Source organism: Leptidea sinapis, chromosome 42 (genome assembly GCF_905404315.1).
Source record: "Leptidea sinapis chromosome 42, ilLepSina1.1, whole genome shotgun sequence".
Classification (NCBI taxonomy): Eukaryota; Metazoa; Arthropoda; class Insecta; order Lepidoptera; family Pieridae; genus Leptidea; species Leptidea sinapis.
This window is the reverse complement of record NC_066306.1, coordinates 4,056,015-4,077,166: the sequence shown is the minus strand read 5'-3', so window position 1 is coordinate 4,077,166 and position 21,152 is coordinate 4,056,015. Positions and strand designations below refer to the sequence as shown.

Below are 21,152 nucleotides of genomic sequence, written 5' to 3'. Positions count from 1 at the left end.
CCAATTAAATGTATTTCATAATATTGATAAGTTTATTAAATGTGCAAGCTAAGTACATTATCATAGAATAATTTAATCAACTGCCCTAGTGAATCTAGAGATTATGTTAATGTCACGAGTTATTTCAAATTTTAAACGATTGCATTTTATACTCATTAGAGTAAATTTATTATATGAAGTAGGAAAGTTACTAGTGTTACATAAAATAAAATTTCTTTTATCTATTAAATAATATATATCTTTTCTAAATGAAGTTAATTGAGTTGTTATATCACACTTAGCACTTTTCACTTAATGTAAATATGGATACTTACACGGAACTTAAACCAATTTTTAAATGTTGAGATTCTTACTGATTTTTCTTAGCAACAATAGCTAGACGAATCGGTAGTGGAAAAAAAATAACGATTCATAGGTGTTTCAATAAACCTAAAATAATATTTATTTGTTCGTTTTGTATCAATTATTTTATTATTTTTATCGATCTTCTTAACATAACCAATCCAAATTATCGTGCAAGAATCGAAATTGTTTAAATTTATGGAGATTTAAGTGAGTTGGGCCTAATGTACCTCTTCATATCAATTAATGATGATTAATAAAGTGACTTTTTTTATGAAAATAAGGGACGAGACCAGCAGGACATTCAGCTGATGGTAATTGATACGCCCATACCAATGTACCTTACCCATAACAATGAAGTGCCGCTCAGATTTCATGAAAAACCCAAAAATTCTGAGCAGCACTACACTTGCGCTCGTCACCTTGAGACATAAGATGCTTAATCTCATTTGCCCAGTAATTTCACTAGCTAGCGCTCCCTTCAGACCGAAACATAGTAATGTGCACATTACTGTTTCACGGCAGAAATAGGCACCGTTGTGGTACCCATAATTAAGCCGGCTTCTTGTGCAAAGGAGCCCCCCACTCGTCATCATGCCAACAATAATGAAGTCCCAGTACATACCAAACAAAAACAACATACAGTAACAACAACCCAAACATATTTACCAAATGTTGAGATTCAGCATAAAAAAGAAACAATTATTAACGATACGAGCAAACTGGTTGAGTGTAACTCCGGAAGCGAACAGGTTCCAATGACTCGAGATACACATGTATTAATTGGAATTTTAATTTTGACTAATGAAACAGCCGTGTTTGATACTTGCGTCGAGCGAAGGTCACTTTTTACTGAACCCATTACGTAAATTGAGTAACAGCTTTCACTGCACAACTTGATATTACAATCGACGCACGCAACATTTTTAACTAACCAAACTTGTTACTGATTATTTCTGTCTATGTTATGAGGATTAATTATTGGCGTTTAGTGCAAGCTTATTACGTAATCAATGTTAGTATTTTCTTTGATTAACGCGAGTGTTACACATTTAAATAAAACACTTTTAAAAGGATAAAAACGCGTGTAATTGTTACTGTAAAAAACATTTCATTTTTGCGTAAATTTATATTGTTATTGTTGTTTGGCTATTTGCCAAGAACCATATGTCTGCAGCAAATACCACCTCCAAGGTAATAAATGGCGCTAAACTTCATAATGACAACTATGATAAATACTGTCTTGACTCATTTCATCTGCAGTCGCCATGAAAACAAGACCTGGAAAGGTCTTGAAACGTCGGGTTAAGTAAAATATAAAAAATAATAATTTTACGCAAAAATCTAATGTTACTATTACGCATTTAATTCCTTTGAGAAGTATTTTATCAAATCGATGTTGCTGATAGTATTATTATGCTGATAATAGATGCGCTCAAGTAATAAAATATGAAGAGCTACGGATTAACTTAATTTAATAGTAATAATAATAGTTTGAAGTTGAGATCTTACCCTAATACACTAGTTACATAAGTCGTACACTTTTAACAGTTTGTATTTGTGAGAAGCTGCTCTCTGATTTCAATGGTATAGGAACTCGTATACAATTGACAGACTGACACGTTTTAAGGCAAAGTGCTTCCAGGAGGATACGACATTAGTTTTAAAAAAAAAACTTGTGCACCTCTTCCATAAAGCAACCAAAATTAAAAAAATTGTAATTTAAACTTTCAAATCCATTTAATAAAATCCTGATGAATTGATATTACACTCATTATATTGAGTTTTGGACAAACAATTTTATAAGTCATAGTAGAGCGAATAGTTAATAATAATCTACCGATTCCAAGCATCACAAAACACTTTACCAGACGGCGATTGTAACCAGATGTGTCGAAGTAGCGGATTATTTGAAATTGTTGTTTTCTCATAATCTACCTCCTCAGCTCTTGTTTACGGCCGTTAGGTTTTATGCTCAACATAACACAGAAGAAAGCAATAAAGTGAGCCCCTTTACGACTTAATTGTAGGTTTTTCTACCTAATGGATTTGTTAAAAACATATTTTATATTATATCCGTATTGTATTATCGTCAGGTGTTTAAGTATGGGGTAAATACAATAACCATGTGATTTAATAATCACTTAAAAATTGTTATTAGGGTTATTCTTCTGAACAATTTTAAGTTTGAATTAATAAGCTAAGTCTTGAGTGTATAGTGTTCATCATTAGAATAGCGGTTTGGAATTCGTTATCTATTCTATGTATTTTTAACCTTCCAATAGGTGATTGATATGCGTAATTCCACATTTTCATAAAGAATAATATAGTTTGTTAAAAAAAATAAAAAGTTCTCTGCTGATTTTTTTATGAAAATATGGGACGTGACGAGCAGCACGTTCAGCTGATGGTAATTGATACGCCTTGCCCATTACAATGCAGTGCTGCTCAGGATTCTTGAAAAATCCTAAATCTTATTTGAAAAATGTTAAGTCTAATTTGCCCAGTAATTTCACTAGCTACGGCGCCCGTCAGACCGAAACACAGTAATTTTTACACATTACTGCTTCACGGCAGACATAGGCGCCGTTGTGGTACCCATAATCTAGCCGGCATCCTGTGCAAAGGAGCCACCTACTGGTTGAATCAAGCATTTAATCATCATCATAATTCAAGTCTTGGTTTAAGATGGTCTTGTGATAATCACCTATAAATTGATACTTTTCACACGCTTGTCAGTATCTGAATCAATTAATCTGTTAAAGAAATACCTAAAAATATTACAGCTGTTACTTAACTACATGTATCGACCGTATAACGAATTGATAAATACTTAGGAACAACCGTCTAATATATCTGTAACACGTATAACTAATGATAATCGTAAGTTCCGGATGAATCGGACGTATCGTGCTCTGATCTAGTTATTTTGTAAAAGTAAATCGCTATTTCATTACTCCGAGAACGATAGAAAATAGAAACTAGAGAGAAAAACATTCTTATCTCATCTTGTGGCAAAAAGCCACAATACAGAAGTCATGACGGTAAGTGGAAAGTATTCTTGTATCTATTTCTTTTACCATTTATTAAACCAGATACAATAAATAGCACAGTTGGTCAGTTGTATTAATATTTTAAGCAAATAATAATCATATTGACACACTCTTACACAAATTATCTTCCCCAAACTAGACATAGCCTGTACTATGGGTACAAGACAACGATATATTTAATACAATATACTTACTTAAACATACATAAATACAAATAAACATCCATGACTCAGAAACAAACATTCATATTCATCATATTATAAATGATTCCGGGATTCGAAAACGGAATCTCTAAGCTCAGTAGGTAGGGTCACTAACCCCTGGACATAATATATACGGATCGTCAAAAAAATAAATCAAAAATATTTTATTTCATAGGTAAATTAAATTAACCCTTGAAATATGTAATGTTTTTCATACAGCACATTCGGAAGGCATTACATAGAGAAGATCGAGCAAGAAACTCTAAGGTTGCTCTTTTCCAAACAGATTAGGTATTACAAATTCTCAATTTTAATGCAACTTACAAATCATTTCAATTACAATATATGCAGAGTGATGCAACAAAAACATCAATAATATAAAATAAAATATATATCAAATTATTCCCGATGGACTTTTAGCGGAAATTTTGATTTCCTTGTAAAACTATGATGTTCTCGGGAAAACAAAAAAGCAGCCCATTTATCAATACGCGTGTAATATATTAGCAATTGACTGTTAATTACCTACTAAATCAATGTCCAATAGTAGTGGTATTTAACAAATTTAAAACATTAAAGTCGTAAAGTAGGATATCTTCCCATGAAACTCATTAATTAAAAATTACAGTGATTAACGATCGTAATTGCTCCTCAGCACGATCAAGAACCAATTTTGTGACAGGAAGCATTTCGAGATATAACGGCGAGACTCGAGCTGGTTTATTTAATAAAACGCTGTTATAGTTCTACAGTTTGACGTATTTGATTTAGTAAATCAATTTGCGCCGGACCAAACCACTTCACTTACCTAAGGAGCATTGCCATTTGTAACAGTCACAAAAAACACAATTTAATATCAACGTGTATCCTTTTTGCATAATTTAAAACGCAAAAATTGTTAATTTGAATATATTTATATGCTTCAACATCTCGCTACAACTCATAAGTTTTTGTATCTTGGTGTTCTTTGCAATGATATTTTCCCCGAGTAATAGTAGGCATAAACCTCGAGTCATCCTCATGTCAATGATGAAGTTCACTTGACGATAGGTGATCAGCCCCGCGTATTTCATCATGACTGATGCCAGCGATCGAATTTACTTTATTTTGGGGACTGACCTTTGAATTTATCAACTGAAGTGTTCCAAGGAATCATTTGACTTGATTCCTGCCGCTGAATTCTAAAATCGCATCACATAACGTAAACTTATTTACCATCCTCGTTACCTTACCAGTGGGAAGTTCCTTTGCACAGGATGTCAGCTAGATTATGGGTACCACAACGGCTCCTATTTCTGCCGTGAACCAATAATGTGCAAGCATTATTGTGTTTCGGTGTGAAGGGTGCCGTAGCTAGTGAAATTACTGGTCAAATCAGGTATAAAATCTTATGTCTCAAGGTGACGAGCGCAATTGTAGTGCCGCTCACGCTTTTTTCGGTTTTTCAATAAACCTGAGCGGTACTGCATTGTAATGGGCGTATTAATTACCGTCAACTCAACGTCCTGCTCCTTTCGTTCCTTATTTTCATTAAAAAAAATCTAGATGCGCTGCTTCACATTGTGGTTTAGGGAACTATCATCGACATACCGTCAAATTGTGGAATGAGTTTGCACGCAGTTTTCAGACTCATATGATATGGGTTCTTTGAAAAAAAATCGTCTTCACTGAAAAAGTCAGTCCTCCTATTACAACTGCTCTTCCAATAGAATGTGGGAGGGGTCAACAACTTATCAACAGATGACCTGCAAAGTCGTATGTCCTCTATTACCTATATAAAAAATAATGAAGAGCTTGACACACCGAAAAGTGCCGTCCAAACTATTACTAGAAGATTTTTGAATTTTCCGATGTTCACACTCACGGTTATTACGGAAGTAATTTGCCAGCAATTCGTAGTTATTAATAGGAATTTTTTCACGGGACTAGTGATATCGGGACGGATATTCGTCACTGTAATTCACACAACAGGATCTTAGGTTCCAGACTGTTGTAAGCCGTCTTCTTGGTGGGAATGTCTTTCTCCAAGACTTACCACTCTAAAACCTTCTATTCTCGCAACGTGACCTTTCTGGCACCGAAGCTTGCTAAGCGTTTAATGGCATAAGCAACTTTGCTTTTGTCTCTTCGTTAATGATTAGGTTTTCCGTCACGGATGAAATACCTGCCGGTTTTATCTCTACTGCCCTGTAGACAACCTGTATTATGTCATCCAGAACTATTTAAATCAACCTTCAAAGTTTAATGGGGCTACTCATTTCGTATCTGACCTGGACTCAGATTAACAGAATGCTTTTAGTTTTTATTATTTTGTGATGAAAACATACGTAGGTAGATACTTTGTCATCAATGTGCAGCTTTGTACGAGACTCTCATATAAAGGTGTTAAAGTTTTATTAGGGCACGTTTGTCGCTGTAGATCGTAAAGGCCCAATCGTGTAGGTAGAGTGGCTCACTTAGGGCATTTCCAGTGAATGGCCGCGTCCGCCCACGAAACGCTAGCGCGTGCGCTCTACGCCCGCCCACACTCTCATAAATTGTTCGCTTAACAGAACAGCCGACAAATTACCGATATAATGCATTTTATGATAAAGTTCCTGAGTGCATATCTGGTTGTTTTTCAGTTTGATGCGATGTTATAGTGTTGTCAGCTTGTTTATAGTATTTCGTCAAGAACCCAACCTATACAAGCGACATCCAAAATAATATTTAGCTTCCAACAGGAGCCGGTCTTTAAGGAAGGTGTACGCGCTTTATTTGAAGGTACCCATGTCATATCGTCCCGGAAAAACCGCACAAGGAAGTTCGTTCCACAACTTTGTAGTACGTGGAAGAAAGCTCCTTGAAAACCGCACTGTGGAGGACCGCCATACATCCAGATGGTGAATCAGATGAAACAGCACTTCGGAACACTCCCCGTGATAAATGCGGTGGAGGACGCACAATGAAGCGATGCCTCTACGCAGCGCCAAGTGATTCAGCTTTCACGGAGTACTGGGTCCCCGAAAATTCGAGCTGCTCTGCGTTGCACGCGGTCAAATGGATCGAGCTGATACTGGGGTACGCCAGACTAGAGATGACAGCAATACTCCATATGTGGTCAGACCTGCGCTTTGTACAGCGTTAGAATGTGGGGCGAGTTGAAGTATTGCCGTGCTCTATTAATGACGCCCAGTTTCTTCGAAGCCAATTTGACTTTGCTCTCCAGATGGCCGCGGAATTGGCAATCCCTCGAGATTTCGAGCACATTAAGGAATTTGCTAGAAACAGTGACAATCATAATATAAACACGAGGAACAAACATAAACGTGTTATGCCCACTACTCGGTTAAGTCGAGTTAGTAAGTATTTTATTAGGCGACGTATATGCTTTTACAATATGATCCCATATAAAGTACAAAACAAATGTGTTACGAAAATTAAAAGGTTTGTTAAAAAACGTTTGTATGGGAAAGAACAACATAGAAAAATTATAACATGAATAATTTTCTTAATGATACCACAGATTGGAAATCAAGCGGACACCCTCAGGCTCTTTAATTATAAATGTTTATTGTACGATATAACATTATTATCTATATACAAAAAAAGCCCGCTGAGTTTCTTGCGCCCGTTCTTCTCAAGTCAGGCAGTGTTTTTTGAATGGGTGGTAGTCTTAGACATTCAATGAGTGGTTTTTTATCCTATTTTGAATAAAAATGTTTGAATTTGAACTATCTGACTCGTAAATTATAAACTCTGGTTATTGTCAATCGCCGAATACGGGCTTCTTTAGTAAGCCAGTCCAAAAAACACAGTTTTAATAATTATAAACAGTTTTAATCATCATACCAATATTAGTGTGGTTTCATTGGAAACACGTACCTAATGGTAAGGCAATCATTCTAACAATATTACAATATTGGAATCCTACCTGCTCAGAAATTACAATTACAGTAAAAGTAGTCCCAAATAGTGTAATAAAAGGGACTGCTTTACAAAATAATATATTGATTTACTAGTAAGTTTGTAATATTTCTAGCTAAGGTGATGATAACCTTATTTGGCGCCTATTTTAGCCGTGAAGCAGTAATGTGTTAACATTACTGTGTTTCGGTCTCAAGGGCGCTGTAGGTAGTGAAATTACTGGGCAAATGGGTTTGCATTGTAATGGGTAATGCGTATCAATTACCATCAGCTGAACGTCCTGCTCGTCTCGTCCCTTATTTTCATAAAAAAAAACCTATCGATATACAATCACAAAAAATCTTAGACCGCATATCGCATAAATCATTCATATTCCACTTATTTCAACAAGACTAATAATCAAATGAGTTTGGGATATAGTTATAAATTAGTATACTTTCTAATGTAAATTTTGTTTAATTATAATGGACAATGTACTATGTGTAATGAAACGCAGCCTTAACCTTTCCATTGGGCTGTCTTAGCTACAGCTCAGCGTAATCTTAGCTGTCAAATGACCATAAATACCAAATCTTAAATTGCTCTAACTTTGACCTCAGCTGAGATTTACGGTAGTTAGTTACTGAGTACCGCACATTGCGACGTAATGAGATTAGCTAGGTGGGGTCAATTTGGACCCCGGTACCAGCTGAGGGTTAAGACTGACCAAAGTCTAAGTACGCTTCATAGATCACAGCCTAATGCTTGACTTACGTAAAACTTAGCTGAGTGGAAGCTTAGCATAATCGTTGATTTCCTTTTTATAGTCATTTGACATCTGAAATTATGCTGTGTTTTAAGCTAAGACCGCCCAATGCAAAAGTCAAGAGGGCCTACCATCAACTTTTAATAAGCGATGCGAATCCGATGCATTTCAGCTTAGGTACCCAAACTGAATCACTAAAATTACGTACCATGAAGTGCCTTTTGCTGAATGGCGTTTGGATCGCTTATGAAGAATGAACGAAATAAAATTGCGTTTCGAAACCTAAAATGATATGATTCTAGCGTTTTTTTTTGCGTAGAAAATTCTAAAAATACATTTTAAAATTGCGCAATTGCGTCAAATTATAAACCATTAAGCCCTTTTTTATACTTATTAAATAATAGTAATATAAATAAATATATTTCTTTGAATTACAAATTAAATGTTTGCTTATGTGTTTTCGTAAAAATAACGAGTTATGAACGCACCTTCATTGATGTTTGATTTGACAGGACCATAGAGTACATATTTTTTAATTCGTTCTTGCGAACAGGCTATAGCCCGGGCCCTTACTGCCTCGTCTTTAGTATTTTCATTTTTGGTATTTATTTTCAGTATTTTGTTTTTACAAAAAAGTCCAATAAAGTATTCTCATCTCATCTTTAAACAATAAAATTTTTCTTTTCTATCTTTTCACTATTTTTTAAAAGTTATCAACAACACGATACACTTTCCTTAGAGGAAGTAGCAACTTTTTTCGAATCGGTCACTTTTTACAAATAAGCTATCCAGTTTAGGTTGAAATAACACCTCATGGTACGAATGAATGAACGAACTAAATCAGTTTGCGATTCAGTTGATATCATTTTTGACATCCGTTGATTTGACGTCAACCTAAATTAGATAGCTCTAATCACGTCGTGGTACGAAATAGCAAAGAAGTTCATTTTAGGTTGTCAATTGAATCGCAATAAGAGTTCATGGTAGGCCCGCAGTTCGCGTTTTATCACATTCGGTAATGTTTGACGCAAGTAAAGTCTGATCAAATTCTAAGTAAGCTCTATAGATCTCACGCTTAGACCCATCCATAGCTGTATAAATATTACACAAAATTGTATGATAAACTTAAACGTTTTGAGTAACAACATCCAAGTTGATTTAAAATTAGTTCCGTCGGTATTTGTTGGCTGTGGATAATTCTATTTGCACGTCATGGTGACTGGTGTGGTTTGACTTACACGTGATTTCTATATGCTATTAACGCCGCCCTATTGTCCTGCCGATGCCGGTAAATGTACAACGTGATGGAATTTTTATGCTTCCGATCTGTTCTTGCCGATTGTGTCCATAAAAGGTTTCTACAAATTAAGAAATATTATAATTCATGAGCCTTCTCATATTGTATTTATATTGGTGAGGGTAGTTATAAAAAGGCAATAGAATTGTAGGTTAAAATTATTATTATGTACAAATGAGATATTATGATTTTACAAATATAAAATTTATAAGTGAGGGTTATCACATTAAAAATAACTAATTGTTAGCTTGAGCATATCGTGCCTAGAAAGTGTCCTAATTAAGACGCATTGTGACACTTATTAGTATCGGCTGTTTATATATTTGACACTGACAAATACTAGCAGTTTTCTTTGTTTGAATTACACTATCCTATTTAGGTACATCAACACTATGTGTTAGTGAGTTGCGTGTAAAAAAAAAATACATTTCTACTCACCATGATGTGTAAATATAAAATAATGTAAATAAATTATTATACTATCAGTTATATGAACAGATAATAAATTTAAAATGATGAGACGTTAAACCAACGTTAAGCGCTAGTAGCTTGTCTTAATATCGATTTGTGAAGATAATAATTATTGTTTGTGTAGAAAACGTTTATAATAATAGCTTATATTATAATCAATGTTCAAATAATGATTATTTGGAATACTTAATATCAGTACTGACCCCAATATTGTTCTTTGAAAAAAAAAACTACTGATATAAAATTGTAGCATATAAAATATAAAACAAGTTGTATTACTACACACTTTCACGGAGCTCATCTTAACAAATATTACCTTATTACAAACCTAAGATTGAAAAAGCTATCCAAAACCCATAAAAGACTAAAAAAATTAACTTTAGGAATTATTAACAGATACATATATACTTTTTTTGCTTATCTGAAAGCTCATAGACAAAATATGTTATTTTCATTTGCACTTGTTTGTCCCACCTATTCTAGGAGATCCAGTATATAACAAATATTCTTAAAAAGTTGAAAGACAAGAAGATTTAATTTATACCATTAAATATATACTTACAGTAAAGCCGTGTTATTAATAAATAATTGAATAAAAATAATTAAATTATTAATATCACACATATCAATATAACGTTGTTATTGAATATTAACGAATATGGCTGTATGGGCTCGGACCTTTTGCCTGTCCGATGGACGAAGAAAAATTAACGTATGTTGCAAACGTCAGACTGAGAACTTTTATTTATTATTTATTACAAAGTAGTCATAAATGAACAAATACACTTGGAGATTTTCAGAAAATATTACTGAGTTTTTTGAAACAATTTTTTAAACCCTTAAATTATAATGGTTAAAAATTGTTTCAATTGATTTTTTTTTGCCGGAAGTACTAACGTTACTTCCGTCGGAAAAATATTCTAAGTTACCCCCAAGTCACGCCTAAAGAAGTTTTACTTCAAAAACTGTAATAGCTTTAGTGCTTGGATAGTAAACCAAATGCCGTGTTTGGGAATATTTAATATCATTTAATATTGATTAAACGACGTATTAAGTAAAACATGAAATATCTTTTTATTTCAGTAAACCGTGTTGTTGGTCGTCGTACGCCGGCCGTCCGGAGCTCAGTCTCACAACTTCATGAGCATTCTCGGCGTGAGGTGAGTCATCGCTCTGCATTTATAAATAATGTTTCTAGCTCATATGTTTACACTTGTGTTGAGTATTCCGGTGCACTGTTTCAAACACAGCTACCATTATAAATTGATCTTATTGTGCGTCGGCGCATGACGGTATTGTAACGTAGTGTGGCTAGTGTTGGTAAACTATTGACAAATGCTGTATAGATACGATTTAAATTACACAGAAATAATTTGAAACTTAAAACCCCACTCCACTACTCCTACTCCACTATTTTTTTTATGAAAATAAGGGACGAGACGAGCAGGACGTTCAGCTGAAGGTATTTGACATGCCCTGCCTATTACAATGCAGTGCCGCTCAGTATTCTTGAAAAACCCCAAAAATTCTGAGCGGCTCTACAACTGCGCTCGTCACCTTGAAATATAAGATGTTAAATCTCATTTGCCCAGTAATTTCACTAGCTGTGACACCTTCAGACCGATACACAGTAATATTTACACATTACATTACTTTACACATTATTACTGTAACTCTATATTAGACCCGGCTATGACCAAAGTTACAATAGCCTTTTTACCAGTGGAGGCTCCTTTGCACAGGATGCCGGCCAGATTATGGGTACCACAACGGCGCCTATTTCTACCGTGAAGCAGTAATGTTTAAGCAATGTTTCGGTCTGAAGGGCGCCGTAGCTAGTGAAATTACTGGGCAAATGAGACTTAACCATCTAATGTCTTAGAAGTTTTGGGTTTTTCAAGAATCCTGAGCAGCATTACATTGTAATGGGCATGGCGTATCAATTACCATCAGCTGAACGTCCTGCTCGTCTGGTCCCTTATGGTCATAAAAAAAGCCTACAATTCTTCAAACAACGTTAGGACGCGCTAACTTGAACATTACGTTCTGAGAAACATCCTAAAGCAACATTATCTCGCTTATTCGTGAGTTGGCTATTAGTAAAGAACACTTGTGGTTATATTAGTTAGCAACGCACACCTGCTACGAGCGTCGTGCTCGATGTCAATGGCCGTCAAACGCGCCACTTCCAGCCTTTACAGTGCCACTAACAAATCACAAACAAAGCTTCTGTAAGTAAATAGGTTCGCTTAAATGCACAATCTTGCCTTGAGCTTTTTTTTATGGAATAGGAGGACAAACGAGCGTGCGGGTCACCTGGTGTTAAATGATCACCGCCGCCCATATTCTCTTGCCTTTAAGGAAGGTGTACGCGCTTTTTTGAAGATACCCATGTCGTATCGTCCCGGAAACACCGCACAAGGAAGTTCATTCCACAGCTAAGTAGTACGAGGAAGAAAGCTCCTTGAAAACAGCACTGTGGAGGACCGCCACACATCCAGATGGTGGGGATAATATCCTAATTTGTGGCGTGTCGTGCGAAGGTGGAATTTCTTAGCCTAGGCTCTAGAGCTGCAGCTAAACTAGAAATGTCAAATTCACACGAGAATCGAAAACGTGAGTCACGGACACTCATCGATACAACAGTATGATTTTATTGACTTTTATTATTGTTAATTTAAAAAATTACTACTACATTATTAGGTCTGTTTTCTGATTTCGTTATTTGAATTTATACTTCTTTTGGCGCGTTACATCGTCAGGCAAATTCAATGCCCTGACGTTAGCTGGTCAACTAGACCATTTGTATCATACTTCAGCTACCAAGCCTACTGAACCACAGTCAATGGAATATTTTCATTGGTTGTAAAATAGGTCGTAAATTTTTTTTTAAGAATTTTAGTTTTATTGCGCCAAAAAATAACAAGTTCTTGCGTGCGTACATGAGTACCCTACACACACACACACACTTTTTTTTTTCGTATTTTGTAATGAAAAGTTATATCACTCACTAACTCGAATTCTACTATATTTTTAATTTTGTGAGTATGTATTAAGGCATAAAAGGCATTTATTTTCTCAAAATTGATTTCTTTAGAATTCTTTTTGATGTCATTTCTAATATACTAGATACTACTACCGCTTCGGAAACAAATGGCGCTCTGAGAGAGAAGAAGCGGCGCAAGAAACTCTCCCAGCATACTTTTTTTGCGCTCTTTTCAATAAAAATGTACAATATTGTACAGTCATTTATATCGCTATAAAATAATCATAATCTAGTCTCAGGCTATCCGATCACATAGATATTCAGCTGTGGAGTAATAGGATTTACGACAGAGCCATTTTTTTTATAAAACATTTAAATTTATTTATAGATAATGCCTGAACAGTGGCTGGGACTTTTATATAAAATGTATACATTTACCCTTAAAGCAATTATGTATCTTATGAAGCCTACTAGAATTAGTTACAAGCCTCACATGGAGTACTGTTCTCACCTCTGGGCGGGTGCTCCCCAGTACCAGCTTCTTCCATTTGACCGCATACAACGAAGAGCGGCTCGAATCATCGACGATCAAGTCATCTCCGATCGGCTTGATTCTCTAGCATTGCGTAGAGATGTGGGTTCTCTCTGCATCTTCTACCGCATTCATCACGGGGAGTGCTCAGAGGAGCTGTTCGGGTTGATTCCAGCGGCCGAATTCCACCATCGGACATTACGTGCAAAGTACCATCCGCATCACGTAGACGTCTGGCATTCCACATCCGCGCGTTTTCTTCGAAATTTCTTGCCTCGCACAGCCACTTTGTGGAATCAACTACCGGCAGCGGTCTTCCCGAATAGATACGACTTAGGGACCTTCAAGAAAAAAGCATACCACCTTAAAGGCCGGCAACGCATTTCTTGACACACCTGTTGTTGCGGATGTCCATGGGCGGCTGCCTCACCTCTCCCCATCCCGTGAGCCTCTTGCCCGTTTGCCCCCTCTCATATAAAAAAAAAGCAATCCCTTATTTCTAGTGTTATAATAATGAAAATCACTATTTAGAGCAAAATAAATATAATAACTCCTTGTATTATAACTCAGCAACGTCTTCAGATGTTTCTACTACAATTTGCATTTATTTTTCGCACGCAGTATAATTTTAATAATACTTATATGTGCAGTCTCAGCAATATAGAAAAATATACAATTTGAAATGACACTAAAACATGTGCTTGAAACGACTACTTTCTGGTTTAATTCATCTTTTTTATCTGTCTGGCCGCGAATCTATTCCACGCATTGTTCTTCTTGTGTAGGAAATTTAGTCACTGATTGTTCTTGACATGTTGGCCTGACCATAATTTATAGTCCAAGAGCATCAGATCTGGGCGAGTCTTCAGCTCTTAAGAAGTTCAGAATGTTGACTTCCAGCCATGCTTGTTTGTAGTTTTTGCCTTGTGAGTTTGTGACCATATGCAGAGTCTTGCTGGTAATTCCAAATTAAATTTTAAAAAGCGTATTACTTAGATGTTTGACAACACGATCTTAGACATTCTCTTGATACTCTTTGGATGAAGTCTGCACTCTCTTTAAGACATTCCCCACCAAACCATTTCATGGTGACATGATTTCGCTAGACTTCTTCAAGTATGGAATATTTTTCATCAGTAAAAGGATATTTCTATACACTCACGTATCGGGATTCATTAAGCCACCCTCTGCTTAGCTTTGCTTTGCAACTGTAGAGATTTTTTGTGTGGGGCATGTCTAGTATATCTAGATCATATATATATGACAATTATCACAGGTCTTCTTTGATGATTCGCGAACGAGTTAATAGAATCTTCATTTCTCGCGATATTTTTTTTTAATTTTGACCATTCTTGCTTTAACAGCGTTAACGGTCTTTTTTAGTTCTAACAGCACGCGGCCGTCCCTTTATGGTCTTTGACAGAAAATGTTTTGGTATATCTATATACAATGCTTTTGCAATATTTTAGAAAATGACCGACAGCTCCACACTGTGCCAGTCACTGTATTCTGTTATCATTTACACCCCCTTTTATTATTATTTTATATTAATCTCGAAAAAAGTATATGAAATGGCGGGAAAAGTACGAAGTTTTTAACAAAATACACGCGCTCCAAATTTGAATTGTAGAAAAAAAATAAGTTTTAAATTGTAACAATATTTATAGCCAGGCTAGTTATATACTCGCAAATGATGAAACACATCGGAAAATCTTATGGTATCGATATTATGGTATTATAAGTTGAGATTGAATGCAAGTATCTAAGACAACACAGAAAAGCTTTTTATAACCGCAGTCCCATAAGAAGCTAGCCGACCATAAACCAGTCGTAAACATGACAGGTAATAAGAGTGTTCAGGGTTACTAGAATACGCCCACCGTGAAATTATAAAAGTATTATATGTGATAGCTTAAAAATAATAGTGTTTATAAGAGTTATATATCACCGAGACACCACGGTGCCGTGGAGCAAACAGTCACCGCTACCAACAAAATGTATACAGCTCTTTAAAGAGTTACAGACCCGGTGTCCTGTGGTTGCGCAACCAATTTGGTGGCGTGACCAACTTGAACGCGTCAAGACTGGTGTCTAGTTTGGTAGCTTTTGGCCACCATGGTGTCCCGGTGAAATATGCCCTAAGAGAAAATGGTGTTAACAGCGATTGACGCGAAATTGAATGTTCCTATGCGACTGTGGCCTACCAACTAGTTTCGCTCAAGACTCACTTAACAGCTCAAGATCCGTGCCGGGGCTTAAATCCTCTTTATACTTTTAATGATTTCAAGATAATTATAAATAATTAGGTTTTAACTCATTGATCATTCGAGCTATTAACTAGATTGGGCTATCAATATTAGCTAGAATAGATAGTAATCAAGTTTATTTACGCTATGTTTGTTATGAGAAGCTCTAATAACAGATAATCTATTAGTAGTTAAATGAATATTAGCAATGCTAAATGTATTAAAAAAAACAACAAAAATACCGACTTTAAACATGCCTATATATAAATATATATATATTATATACCTACTACAAAATAAGGTAAGTAAAAAGCATAAATCCTATTTCTCTGTAATTAAACATTAACATTTTCAATATCGGTTGAGATATTAGGCAAGAAATATACTCTTTTTCTTTTTAAGACATATCTAGAAGATAATGTATCGAAACGGCTTATAGGTTTAAATTTCGAGTTATATATGTTTTAGAACTAAGCATTTTGTTTAGTTAGTTCCATTTAAAAAGCACTACCAACGTAATATCACTATTCGAGATACATAAAAGTTAACACATATACATATATAAGTACCACTTTCTTCTGAATAAATACAATGTTTGTCATAATTATGACATTATGAAATGTTTAAAATATTCGTCGTCATGGTTATTATAACAGTTATAATTAACAGTATATAGCGTTATTTATGAAATTATTATGTATTATTTTGCATTGATTATAATGTAGCCTTGACTTAACTTTCACAAATTAAACAGTCTTTCTCCGCTCTGTGTTCGAATGACATGTGTAACCTTCACCAAGAAAATATCAAACGGCTATATTCGTTTTTATGTTTGCAGATACCTTACGAAAAATTCATACGAAACTCATATTCGTTTGTTTCTCTTTAAGTGGTGTGTATTTTCTCAAAATTGATTCGTTTAGAATTATCTTCCTTGTCAATCAAATGATTACCACCGCATCGGAAACAAATCAAACAAGAAGAAGAAACGGTACAACGGTCTTCCAGTATTTGATTTTGCGCACTTTTATAAACAGTAACTTGTGTCTGAAATCGAGACTATGCCTTGCAAAGTCTCGGAATGGGGCCGACAAAATTTGGTCCAATTCAACCCCAAGAAGACACAAGTTTGTGCGTTCACCACTAAAAAGTCTCCCTTTGTCGTATCCCCTCGATTCGAGATCACTCCTCTAACTGCCACAGCCTGTATTGGCATACTTGGCGTCGATATATTGGCGACGTTCAGTTCCGTGATCCATTCCTTTTTCATGACAGTAAGGGACGAGAGACGTTTCGCTGATGGTAATTGATACGCCCATTACAATGCAGTGCCGCTCAGGATTCTTGAGAAAACCAAAAACTCTGAGCGGCACTACGATTGCGCTCGTCAACTTGAGACATAAGATGTTCAGTCTCATTTGCCGAGTAATTTCACTAGCTACGGCCTTGGCGCCCTTACGATCGAATCACAATAATATTTACACATTACTGCCTTACGGCAGAAATAGGCGCCATTATTGTACCCATAATCTAGTCGGCATCCTGTGCAAAGGAGCCTCCCACTGGTGAATGACAAAATAATCAAATTATGTTCAAATTGTCATCTATTTAAATTATTAGTGCGAAACCCGAATTCGTTTTCAAATCAGTAGTTAAAAATATTAAAAATATCTTCAACGTATTCCAAAATAGAAGGGGTTTTTCAATTTAACCTATTTTTTTTGTATATTTCTTGCCTATTATCTCAACCGATATTGAAAATGTTACAGAGAAAAATAATTATACTTTTTACTTACCTTATTTTATAGTAGTATAAAATATTATATATGCATGATAGAAGTCGGTATTCTTGTTGTTTTTTTTTTCCAGTAAATTTTACATTGCTAATATTCATCTAACTACTAATAGATTATCTGTTGTAAGTGATTCTGATAACAAACGCAGCGTTAATAAACTTGATTACTATCTAGCTAATAAATATTTCTTAAATAGCCCTATCTAGTTAATAGCTCGAATGATCAATGAGTTAACACCTCATTACTTATAATTATCTGGAAATCATTAAAAGTTAAGCAATAATATAACGACCATGACTAATTGAAGGATACAATAAGTTTTATTAGAATCGAGTCGTCGCACTTCACTTCTCATGGGAAACTCAATGTTCAATGAGAACAGAACATCTAAATGTCAATCGGTCCAAGAGTTCGATAACTATACACTACAGCGCCATCTATTGGTATATATATAAACGAAAAATATGTAGTTAGCTACACAGATATCAATGATGAATCGTTTCGAAATTATCATTTTTCATAAGTATTATTACTTGTTTAAAGCAAAAAATGTGGATTACAGGTTTTTGTTGACTTTATTTTTTTCCGTTTGTTAATGTAAAAATTAAGAACCATTTTGAGAAAAAGTATAGTACCTACATTTTTAATATGTATTATGTATTTCAAAAGGTATTAAATAATTAGAACTTATATAATTAATACGCTATCTTTTGCTTCGTCTATGACAGTCCACTGCCAGGTTTACTTTGGACGGCCACGTTTGCGTTTTCCTTGGGGGTTCCAGTCTACCGCTTGCCCCGTTATAACGTTAGGATCCCTCCGGAGTGTGTGGGCTATCAGCTCCATTTGCGGCGTTTTATCTGTTGGGTGATTGGTTGTCTGTAACGTGAGCCTAGGTGCCTCCTTTTCCTTTAGCAACTCTTCCAATACCAAATAAATTTAATCAATATTCTCGTATATATGTAACACCACTAATACGTAGGATACATTCTTTGAATATTTCTATAATTGTATAATAAATTCGATTTATGGTTTCTGCAGTTCCATAAACTTATTCAATTGCATTTAGTAAAAAGCTGTTGTCTCAACATGTAAAAACAGATACTGAAATTTTACTATCAATAATAATAATAATTGTGTGTTATTCACACACGTTTCCAAAAACAGACGGAGGTTCTTAATGGGACTTTATCGATATCTCAACAGAATTGAAAATGTTACAGAAAAAAAATATATTAAAAAAATTAAATTAAAATAACAACCACAAGTGGCCAACAATAAGTGGCCCCTCTTTATATTTTTTACTATAATAAAACATAACTATCAACTTACTTGTATCCATGCATAAATTAAAACCGCAAGAAAAGTGACTTTATTCTTGTCCACTATTTATGAAGTCACCTACTAATAGACAAGGAATGCAGCCCGACTACATATTATGCGCAAGAAGCCTGAAGTTTGCTACCACATCACTCATTATAATTACACACATATCAAATATAAATGCACACTATAAAACATTTTAGTTTCATAACGGTATTAGGCTATGTTATGATGTCGCGTTTGATCGTGCGTGAATGTGACGCTCAAGCGCGATTTAAATAATTATTGAATATCTGAAACACTTCTGACGCGTTTTGTGTTTAAATAATTCAAACCACTTGCAATTATTATAAAAACATTTCCATTTAGGGAATTTTCGATAAATGTATCGAAATGCTGCCGTATCTTTTACTTTACTTACTTATTCTATGGACGTTTATTAACTAATAAACTTGAATATTTTGAGTTGTGAAAAAATAGTTTGACGTATTTCACTTATCAAAAATTAAGTTAAAAACAGAAATAATAAAACATCATCGTAAAAAAATAATAGGTAACGCAACACTCAAACACAAACACACACGCACACACACACACACAAACACACGCGCGCGCGCGCGCGCGCTATTGTAATCTTTTATTTGTTAGTATATATAATTAGTACCTTTTTAAGTCTATTCTGTTAATGTATGATTTCTTTTTATAACTTAAAATTTATGTTATCCTAATAACTAATAATTACATTAATAAATAAATAAATAAATATGTACAACAAGCCTTGCCAATATTCAAAGTTACAAAAAGAACTATACGCTTATTTAAAGAAACTTCCTTGTTTCTCTCCTAGAGCCTAAACCGCTATAGTGCTGTTACTCATATTGAATTCATAATTTTTAACACACAACAGGATTACAATATAACTGGCTAGATATCTGAATGAAGATTACCAATACACATACAATTTTATTTCATTTCGTAGTTTATCAGACACGTTCGAGGGGCCAAATCGTTGAAAGATCTCTAGATCCAAACTATACATACAATACTAATAAATAATAAGTTAATTGTAAAATAACAGTTTTGCAAACAGCCCGGTCTAATATATTATAGTGTTTGAGTTAGTGAAACTCAAATTGTCCTTTACTAAGCAACTGATTTAGAATCATCGTCAAATAATGAATACGTATGTGAAGACAAGAATGTAACTTAACCTCCGAATATTCGTTCGTAATAATTATAAACAATAATTCCTTTGGTAAATTTTACATTCAGTCTACCGGAACCGACCACTTCCTCTGAGAAACGTGACAAAACTAATCATAAATGAATGCGAGATTTAATAGTCTATTTAACAACGGCTAAGAAACGGCAATAAAATTGTTACAATTAAGTGTAGTGCTTCGTTCTTATATGTTCACATAAAATAAGATTTAACATGCTATATAGTAATTAATAGTTTAAGAGATAGGTTAAAATTATTTTTTAAAATCTTGAAACGGGTATATAAATATAATCTATTTATTACTACACAGTAGTTAATAATAAGTCACTCACTTAAAATATTATATGTTTGATGAAAAATGACTTGAAAAGATGGAGAATGCTTAAAGAAATCTAAGTTTAAGTAAAATAAACAAATATTACCTCATAAGATCGTATTGTCTTTGATTAACGCGAGTGTTACACATTTAAATAAAACACTTTTAAAGTATTTAAACGCGTAAATGTGTTTTTACATTAGGTTTTTGCGTAAAAGTTACTTTATTATTATTATTTGGCAATATTGTCAAAAACCATCTGTCTACAGGAAATACCACCTCCGAGGCAATAAATGGCGCTAAACTTCATAATGACAACTATGACAAATACTACCTTGACTCATTTCATCTGCATTCCCCCTGAAAACGAGATCCTGGAAAGGTCTTCAAACGTCGAGTGAACGAAAATAATAATAAAAAATATACGTAAAAATCTAATATTTAAACACAGTTACGATAACACGCGTTTTAATCCGTTACAATTGTTTTATTTAAACTCATAAGATTGAAATATACATAATGCTGAAGTTTTAATTTAGCTGTGCTTCAATCATTTACACTGCGGCTTTGAACCAGAACATCATTCAAGTTACTTTTAGCAAATAACGGATCTTTTATAATAAAATTTAACGATCAAAATAACAACCAAAATTATTTTATGGCAGTCTACACTTTATCAGAGCACAAGATGAGTTTTATCGTTTATGTTTTATT

General features: G+C 34.5%; 2 protein-coding genes across 2 annotated transcripts in view; both read left to right on the top strand.

The window, feature by feature from the left end:
* LOC126976745 (uncharacterized) overlaps positions 1-21,152 on the top strand; it is a 43,681-nt gene that overhangs the window by 11,089 nt on the left and 11,440 nt on the right. Inside the window, exon 2 of the mRNA XM_050825303.1 lies at positions 11,101-11,177. The gene's annotated coding sequence lies outside the window, so the exon portion shown is untranslated. The remainder of the gene's footprint in view (positions 1-11,100; positions 11,178-21,152) is intronic.
* Positions 9,574-21,152, top strand: part of LOC126976781 (5'-nucleotidase domain-containing protein 3) — a 197,100-nt gene continuing 185,521 nt past the window's right edge. The window contains exon 1 of the mRNA XM_050825370.1: positions 9,574-9,577. The gene's annotated coding sequence lies outside the window, so the exon portion shown is untranslated. The remainder of the gene's footprint in view (positions 9,578-21,152) is intronic.